Source organism: Mastigoproctus giganteus, chromosome 9, assembly GCF_048544385.1.
Source record: "Mastigoproctus giganteus isolate SK-2022 chromosome 9, ASM4854438v1, whole genome shotgun sequence".
Classification (NCBI taxonomy): domain Eukaryota; kingdom Metazoa; phylum Arthropoda; class Arachnida; order Uropygi; family Thelyphonidae; genus Mastigoproctus; species Mastigoproctus giganteus.
In genome coordinates, this window is record NC_143583.1 from 204,002,403 (window position 1) to 204,011,991 (window position 9,589).

A 9,589-nucleotide genomic window follows, 5' to 3' on the forward strand; every position below is an offset into this window, starting at 1 on the left:
CAGTCTACTTTTAGGCTAAACAGGAGAAGCCATGAAGTATTTGCATTGTGACAAATTATAAAAAAATTTTAATCTTGGAAAAGCTTACAACAGTGTCTGTAAAACTCTTCTCTATCATTTAAAAAACTATGGCAGCAAGAAAATGTTTTAAGATGAGTAAAGAGTTTGTACAAAAATGGCAAATTGGCAGATAAAAGTAATGCTGAAAATGGTGGTTTGTGGTTAAAATTGCATTGAGGCAGGGCTTTTTATTTATTTTCACTTCATCTTATAATTTTCACGGGCCCTTCAATAAAATCTGTAAGTTAATGACAGAGTTTAGCATGTGTGATGTAAGGATTGGATCGTAATTATATCTGCTGCTAGTATTGTGTTGTTAAATAGTAGCATACACGATATTCAAGAATTTTTGAATAAATTAGATAAAGGTTATATATAATTAGTGTAAAAATTAGTTACACAAAACGAAAACTTTTGAAAGTTGGGAGAGACAAGGAAAATTCAGAGTGTAGATTGAATAACCAAATAGCGGAACAAATTAATTTTGTACATTTAGGAATAGTCTTTAATAAAGATGGATGATCAGACATGGAAATAAACAATAGAATAAATAAAGTCCCAAGTGTAGTAGTGTAATTAAACATATTCATTTGGATTATGAATGGGCAATTATTCATTTGGAATGTCCTGGATGGTTGAATTAGCAACCATCCAGGACAAGGCAACTGCACCCCTTAACCCTTCTTTTTTAAATAATAGTTGTTTATATGTCACTTTCTTAACCAGCTAGTATTAGTATTAGCCATATGGTACTGCTTTATCTGCACTAGCCAAAAAAAATTAATTAAAAAGTAAGCTACATATTTGACTCTCTCTCTCTCTCTCTCTCTCTCTCTCTCTCTCTCTCTCTCTCTCTCTCTCTCTCTCTCTCTCTTCATGTAGTACTCACATGAAATCATATAGAAACTATTTTAATCCTTTTCAGTAAATATTTCTGAGATCTTAATAGAGAAAACTCTGCAAAAAATTACTTTTAAAAACAAAGTTACTGTTGTTGAAATTGGGAGGAAAAAAAATATTGATCTAATACATCACCTTATTTGCTTTTAGTATAAAATTAGCATTAGTAAGAAAGCAAGCTTATATAGCATCAGCCAAAACTTTCCCATTTACCCATCCATTCACTCCAAATATTTGTCTAGTTCTGCCTTGAACTTATTTAAGTTGCTGACCTCCACTATAACAGATGGAAGTTGTTTCAACTATCAACCACCTGCTGGCTAAAGGCGAATTTCCGCACATATATTCTACAATTGTCTTTCCTGAAAGAAGAAGAATCCCATTAGCATTGACCTTGCGCAATCCATTCAAGACCTTATACACCTCAATTACATCATCTCGGAGGCGCCTAGTCTCAAGAAGCTGCAGTTTGCAGAACTTAAGCCTTTCTTGGTAACACCAACCCTTTGTTCCCCTCACAAATCTCGTTGCCCTTCTCTTTACTCGTTCTGGCTACATCATTTCCTAAAATGATGCCTTCAGACCTGTATACAGTACTCATGGTATGGCCTGACTCTTGCTTTATACAAGGGGACAATCACCTCCTTATCCCTGCTAGCAAAATTTCTCTATATCATTGACAAGACACCATGAGCTACTCTTGCAGCCTTTTTTGCACTGCTCAGAAAACTTCATATCTAACTGCACAAGGTCCTTATCCCCAGGTCCTTTTCATTCTCCACTACCCTGAGTGTAACACCATCCAGGTGATACGTTACTCTGGGGTTACTGCTACCCATATGCAGTACTTTACATTTGTCAATGTTAAACTTCAGTTGCCACCTCTCAGCCCATCTGCTCAACTTTTCCAGATCCTGTTGCAGTAGGGTACTATCATTACTGTCATTAACAACCCTGCCAACCTCCATATCGTCTGCAAACTTAGACATTAAGCCTGATACAACTTCATCGGTATCATTGATAAATACCGAAAACAGCAATGGGTCCAACACTGAACCCTGGGAGACTCCACTGATAACATTAGTCCATGAAGAGCAGTGTCCATTGATAACTACTTTCTGTCTTCTCCCTCTCAACCATCCTTCTATCCGTTGTAGCAACTTGCCCTTAATGCCATACTGTTCCAGTTTGTATAGTAGTCTTCCATATGCTACAGTATCAAATGTTTTCCTAAAATCCAAGTATATGATATCAAAATTATTCTTTGCATCCAATTCCTTTGTGATCACGTCATAGTATCCAATCAGATTTGTCAGACATGACTTCCCCTTAACAAACCCATGCTGTGTCTGAACTAATTGCAGTCTTGTTTAGATTATCCTGCATCGCTTCCTTAACCAGTGACTCCATTATTTTCCCTGGAACAGAAGTTAGACTAACAGGTCTCTAATTACTCATGTCCCTCTTTGTGAATTGGGGATACATTTGCACATCTCCAGTCCATGGGGACCTCCCCTGAGTCCAAGGAAGCTTTCATCATTATGGCTAAGGGTTTGCTTATTTCCTTTGCCACCTCCTTTAATATAACTGGATAGGACGCCTCTGTAGCCAGGTGGGCAGGAGCAGCAGCGCATAGCACACGCTTCTTGATTAGACCGGGGTTCGAGCCTGCGATCCACCAAATACGGAGGAGGCGGAAAGGTCAGGGAATGACCACTGCATATCCCCGGAGCAATATGGCCTTAGTTTTTGCTAATGCTCCTAAAAAAACCAAATAACAACAACAAATAAATAATTGGATAGATCCCATCCACCCCAGGTGCCTTCGTTATGTTTAACTTCAACAATTTCTCCTCCACTTTGCTCTCAGTTATTGCAAAATCACTTAGCTCCTTATTAGAGTTCGATAAGCTTCTGGCAATTCCCTCCTTGAATAACTCCACATATGTGAATGTAGGTGCAAAATACTCATTGTTTATCAGCTACCTGAGTGTGATCATCAATAGTCAAACCATCTATTTTAAATCAACCAATCTGACTCATCCCTTTCCTTCTAGAGTTTCCATAAGTAAAGAACTCTTTGTTGTTTTTCTTTACATCCTTGCCAAAGATTTTTCTTAATCTGCCTTTGCCTGCCTAACCTCCTTTGTGATTTGATTACAGACTAGCCTATATCTGCCATAGGCTTCTGTGTTGCCTGATAATTTATATGCATCCCATGCATTTTTCTTCTCTGCCATGAGCCGCATTAATTCATCTGTGGACAGTGCTGGACATCTGTCGACATCGCTGGACAGTGCAGTGTTGAGTCAGTTTGGTGTGACATAAGCATTGGGAGATCAAAATTGAGAGTAGGAGTGTGCTATTGGCCTAATGACTCTGATGAGTATAATAAGGAACTGTACAGGGAAATAGAGTGGGCCAGTAAATCAGAGAGTCTTATAATGGGAGATTTTAATTTCCCAGATATTGACTGGAATTTGGGGGCTGGTTACTCACGCACTAGCAGGGCTTTTGTGGATTTATTGGATGATTGTTTTCTACATCAGCATGTTCGGGAGGCAACTAGAGGGAGTAATACTCTTGATTTGATTATCAGCAGTGATTCTTCATGCATTAAGAATCTGCAGATAAATGAACCACTAGGTGGCAGTGATCACAGTGTGCTGAAGTGGGATTTACTCAAAGAGGTAACTACCATTAGGGGTAAAGGGAAGGGTTATTGCTTCCGTAAAGGCGACTATGATGGACTGAGACAGTATTTAAATTCTATACAGTGGGACCAACTGATGATGTTACCAACAGCAAATTCAAAATGGGAAGCATTCAAAGAACTTATCTTGGAAGCTACTAGGCTTTACATACCAACTAAGAAATATTGTTCAAGGTTTAGGCCAAAATGGATGTCAGATGAACTAATGAGGCATATGGCAGAGAAGAAAAATGCATGGGATACTTACAAATTAACACATGACACAGAAGCCTATGATAGATACAAGTTGATATGCAACCAAGTTACAAAGGAGGTTAGGTAGGCGAAGGCAGATTACGAGAAATCCTTGGCAAGGGATGCAAAGAAAAACAGCAAAGAGTTCTTTACTTATGTAAACTCTAGAAGGAAGGGGATGAATCAGATTGGTCCACTTGATATTGATGGGTCAACTGTTGATGATCCTGCTCAGGTAGCTAACAAACTAAATGAATATTTTGCATCGACGTTCACACATGAGGAGTTATTCAGCAAGGGGAATGCCAGAGGTGTATTCAACTCTAGCAGTAAGCTACAGAATCTTGATATAACTGGGAGTAAAGTGGAGGAGAAATTGTTGAAGATAAACACAAGAAAGGCACCCGGGGTGGATGGGATCTATCCAGTTATATTAAAGGAGGCAGCAAAGGAAATAAGCAAACCCTTAGCCATAATTATGAGAGCTTCCTTGGACTCAGGGGAGGTACCCATTGACTGGAAATGTGCAAATGTGACCCCAATTCACAAAGGAGGATCAAAGGCTGACACAAGTAATTATAGACCTGTGAGCTTAACTTCTGTTCCAGGAAAATTAATGGAGGCACTGGTTAAAGAAGCACTGCAGGATCATTTAGACAAGACTTCAGTTATAGCTCAGACACAGCATGATTTTGTTAAGGGGAAGTCTTGCCTGACCAACTTGATTGGATACTATGATGCAGTCACAAAAGAACTGGATGCAGGGAATAACTTTGATATTATATACTTGGATCTTAGAAAGGCTTTTGATACTGTTGCACATGGAAGACTGCTACACAAATTGGAGCAGTGTGACATTGGAGGCAAATTGCTGCTATGGATAAAGGGGTGGTTGAGGGGGAGAAGACAGAGAGTGGTAATCAATGGACACTGCTCATCGTGGACTAATGTTATTAGTGGAGTCCCTCAGGGCTCAGTGTTGGGTCCATTATTGTTTTCTGTATTTATAAATGATATTGATGATGGTATATCAAGCTTAATGTCCAAGTTTGCAGACGATACAAAGGTTGGCAGGGTTGTCAAGGACACTACTGACACTATGCTGCTGCAACAGGATCTGGAAAGGTTGAGCAGATGGGCTGAGAGGTGGCAAATGAAGTTTAACATTGACAAATGTAAAGTACTACACATGGGAAACAGCAACCCCAGAGCAACGTATCAACTCTGTGGTACTACACTGACAGTGGTAGAGAATGAAAGGGACTTGGGGGTGGTTGTGCAGGCAGATATGAAGTTCTCTGAGCAGTGCAGACGGGCTGCAAGAGTAGCTCATGGAGTATTGTCAATGATATACAGGAATTTTTCCAGCAGGGATAAGGAGGTGATTATTCCATTGTATAAGGCAATGGTCAGGCCACACCTAGAGTACTGTATACAGGTCTGGAGGCCTCATTTCAAGAAGGATGTAGAGCTGCTGGAACGAGTACAGAGAAGGGCAACAAGATTAGTGAATGGAACAAAGGGGTGCTCTTACGAAGAAAGGCTTAAGTTTTGCAAATTACAGTGTCTGGAGACTAGGCACCAGCGAGGTGATCTGATAGAGGTGTATAAAGCCTTGAATGGTTTAAGCATGCTCAATGCTGATAGGATTCTTCCTCTAGCTCAGAAAAATCACCTGAGAGGGCATAAATTCAAATTGAGGAAAGACAGATGTAGGATAGACGTACGGAAATTTGCCTTTAGCCAGCGGGTGGTTGGTTGGTGGAACAGACTTCCATCTCTTGTGGTGGAGGTTGATAGCCTAAATAAGTTTAAGGCTCAGCTGGACAGGTATTTTGAACGAACAGAGGGGTGAAGTGGAAGTGGGTTTTTTTTTTTTTTTTTGGCTGATGCTGCATAAGCTTGCTTTCTTGCATCAATTGCCTCTACTAATGCTAATGCTAATATCTGTTTAGGCCTAAACCTTGAACATTGTTTCTTAGTTGGTATTTAAAGCCTAGTAGCCTCCAAGGTTAAGTCTCTGAAGGCTTCCCATTTAGAATTCACCGTTGGTAACATCATCAGTTGATCCCACTGTATAGTACTTAAAAACTCTCTGAGACCACTGTAGTCACCTCTACGAAAACAAAAACTATTAAGAATTATTAATATGTATAATTAACCAATCTTTTACCACATGTAGTTTTTAATATATATTTTATTAAGCACAGCCTGAACTGATATATACAATAATGCGACATTTCGGATATCTTGCCAATACCCATCATCAGACCATGCTGTTTTGGGAATAGAGATAAAATTAAAAAGGTGAAGGTTACTAATTAGTTTTACATTGAGCAGTTCTAAATTACAATCATTTTTTAACAAAGGATCAGTTATAAGATGTATTGATAATTTCTAATTTTCAATAATGCCAGTGAGTAGATAAATAATTCTAAGTTATAATAACAAAATGAGCATCTCTAAGATTACATGAAAACAAAACCCTTCCCCTTTCCCCTCATGGTAGTTACATCTTTAAGTAAATCCCACATCAGTACACTGTGATCACTGCCACCTAGTGGTTCCTTTATCTGCAGTTTCTTAATGCATGAAGAATCACTGCTGATAATCAGGTCAAGAGTATTACTCCCTCTTGTTGCCTGTCGAACATGTTGCTGTAGAAAACAGTCATCGAATAAATTCACAAAAGTCTTGCTTGTGTGCGAGTCACCAAACCGCAAGTTCCAGTCAATATCTGGAAAGTTAAAATTCCCCATTATAAGACATTCTGATTTACTGGCCCACTCTATTTCTCTGCACGATTGCTTATTATACTGATCATATTTATTAGGCCTATAACACACACCTAATCTCATTTTCCTTTTCCCAGTGCTTATGTCACACCACACTGACTCAACAATGCATCATCCACCAATGTCAATTGGATGCCCTTCCTTAGATTTTGTGTTTCTTAACTAACGGCATAATCTCTTCCTGTCCTGTCTATCCTTTCTGTACACATTGTACTCAGCTGGTTGTTTACAACCAGCTGAACTTTGTTTAATGAAAACTTTTTGAAATTACTCTACTCAGATATTTTTTTTATTATAGTAATGTAATAGTATTAGGTAGCTGTCAAGTGTATTTCAAAGGAGAATTCTAACAGTGACAAAGTGGAAAATTACATTACAGTAACTAGATACCTTCCAGAAGTATTTATATGATTATAAACAATATTAAAAGTTTGTTATTGTTCTATGTACTCTAATAAATGAATCTAAAACTGATATAAAAAAAAAAATGTAAGTTTCTATTACCTGAGACAGCCTTGGTTCCATTCACCTTAGATAATCAAGATCCTGCATTATAATGTAATAAAGCAGGACCTTGATTATCTTAATGATTAATGTAATTAATAAAAATGTTTACATATTGTTATATTTACAGTACCTTTTTTGTAAGTCATAAAATTAATAATAGCCACTAGGATTTTTATTGAAGATGTTTTTGTCCTTTTCTTTCCTTTTTTTTTTTTTGTGGGGGGGGGGGTTTCAACAGAATTTAAACTGCATAGTGAATCCTGCTGGACAAAAATTTAATAGAGGATAAAAAAGGCCTCCTTTTCATAATTCTGAAAAGGTGAAAATAGCATTTAAATCTTTTATAATTTTGAATAAATATTTTTTTGAGGAATTTCTTGCAGAACCTTAATATTCGATTTTTCAATTTAATTTAATTTGTGTTTTTGCAGGAAATTTTCAAGATAAAATTTATGCAAATTTTAAATATTTTGTTGTTGCTTTATTATTTAAATTATTTGGAAACTTCACCAATGTTAATTATTGTTGAAGATTTATATGATCAAATTACAAACTGCAGAGCTTCATAAAGAGATATACTGTATATACAAATTTGTATATATAAATTTAATCAAAAAATGATAGTTTGAACTGAAATAACTGGTTTACTGATGACTCCTGAAGTAAAACTAGATAAGAACCAAAATTGTGGGTCAGGCATGCCTTAGTACTCTGATCAGTGAGATTAAGAATACTCCCTTATCAGATTTTTTTTTTTTTTTTTTTATTATTAGAAGATGAAATGCACAAGGCACAATTTCTTATGGGTTTAGGTAATTAACTATATAATATCGGTGTGGATACGCCATAGTTTACCCATAAATTTGAACTACGTATGTAGTGTGAAAGGCATTGTTTTAATTGTATCTCATATTGTGGGGCACCTCCTTAGCCAGGTGGGCAGGAGCAGTAGTGCGTAGCACACGCTTCTTGATTAGACCGGAGTTCGAGCCCGTGACCACCAAATACAGAGGATGCGGAAAGGTCAGGGAATAACCGCCGCATATCCCTGGAGCAATATGGCCTTAGTTGCTAATGCTTCTGAAAACCTTAAATAACATAAACTCATATTGTGGTTGCCTTCACAACAAGATAGCCGGTATTGTAATACTTCAAATAAATAACACTTCTCTAGTAGAGAAGACTACTGTTATTTATTTTCAGGGGATACCACCACCCAGACGATCGTTTCAAAATAACTGTAGTCCTCTCTACTAGAGAAACTTTATTTGTTTGAAGTAGTGCAATACCAGCTATCTTGTTGTGAAGGCAACCACAATATGAGATACAATTAAAACGATGCCTTTCACACTACATATGTAGTTCAGATTACTGGGTAAACTATGGTGTATCCACACCGATATTATATAGTTTTTTGTTATTTTTTGAAAATCCCAAACAGAAGGTAGGTTCTAATACCTATAGTACTTAGTACCGTGTAAGGGTTGAAGAGCGAGAAGATGAAAGAAGATATTTGTTGATGTTAGACTTTAATTTCTGTAGATTATAAGGCGAAGGTAAAGAAAGCCTGCACGAGAACGACGAGAAACGTCGGATAACTTACGCGGAAAATTAGTTTGCCGATACGGCACTCTAGCGCTGCTCACTCGGTAAACAGACGGTAGGTGTTAACGGTCTGGAGCAAAGTCGAGAACGATATACTGATTGACAGGTAGGCGTGGCAAACGACGTGCTGATTGGTGCGCGAACACAACACATGATAACATCGGTTTAGTATCACTGTAGCAGCACTAATGGTAACTTGTCCTAATCGTACATGCCCTAACATTTACTGTAACGATGAAAAAAGATCAGGTTACCTCGACTTGAATCCCATGGGAGCTTGAACCCCTCCCGAAGTGGAGGGGGTAACCTAACCTTTTTTCTTTAGAATCATGAGTGGACTAGCACATAAATTGTGTATTAATAAAATATTAATTTTTTTATTAATGTACTTTTATTTTTAAAGACACTCATGCGGATACACACGTATCATAACGTCAATCAGCACCTTAATAGCTATTCAGTATACTGTATATATAAAGAATCTTTCTTTCTTTTTCTATTATTTCCCAACCTAACGTTTAAGTTTAGGTCGCGAAATACAAGGAAACCTTCTCTTTTATTTCCTAACCTACCATTTAAGCTCAGGTTATGAAATACAACGAAAAACAAAGAAACCTTTTCCTTTTTTCGTAACCAAACCTAAATCAATAATACAGTAAAACCACTCATCAACTCCAAAAATCTGCTTTTAATATGAGAAAAAAAAAAAAAAAACACAATGAAGAACATAAAATGAACGGAACGAAACTTTCTCAGAAAAAAAATTCATGAGTAC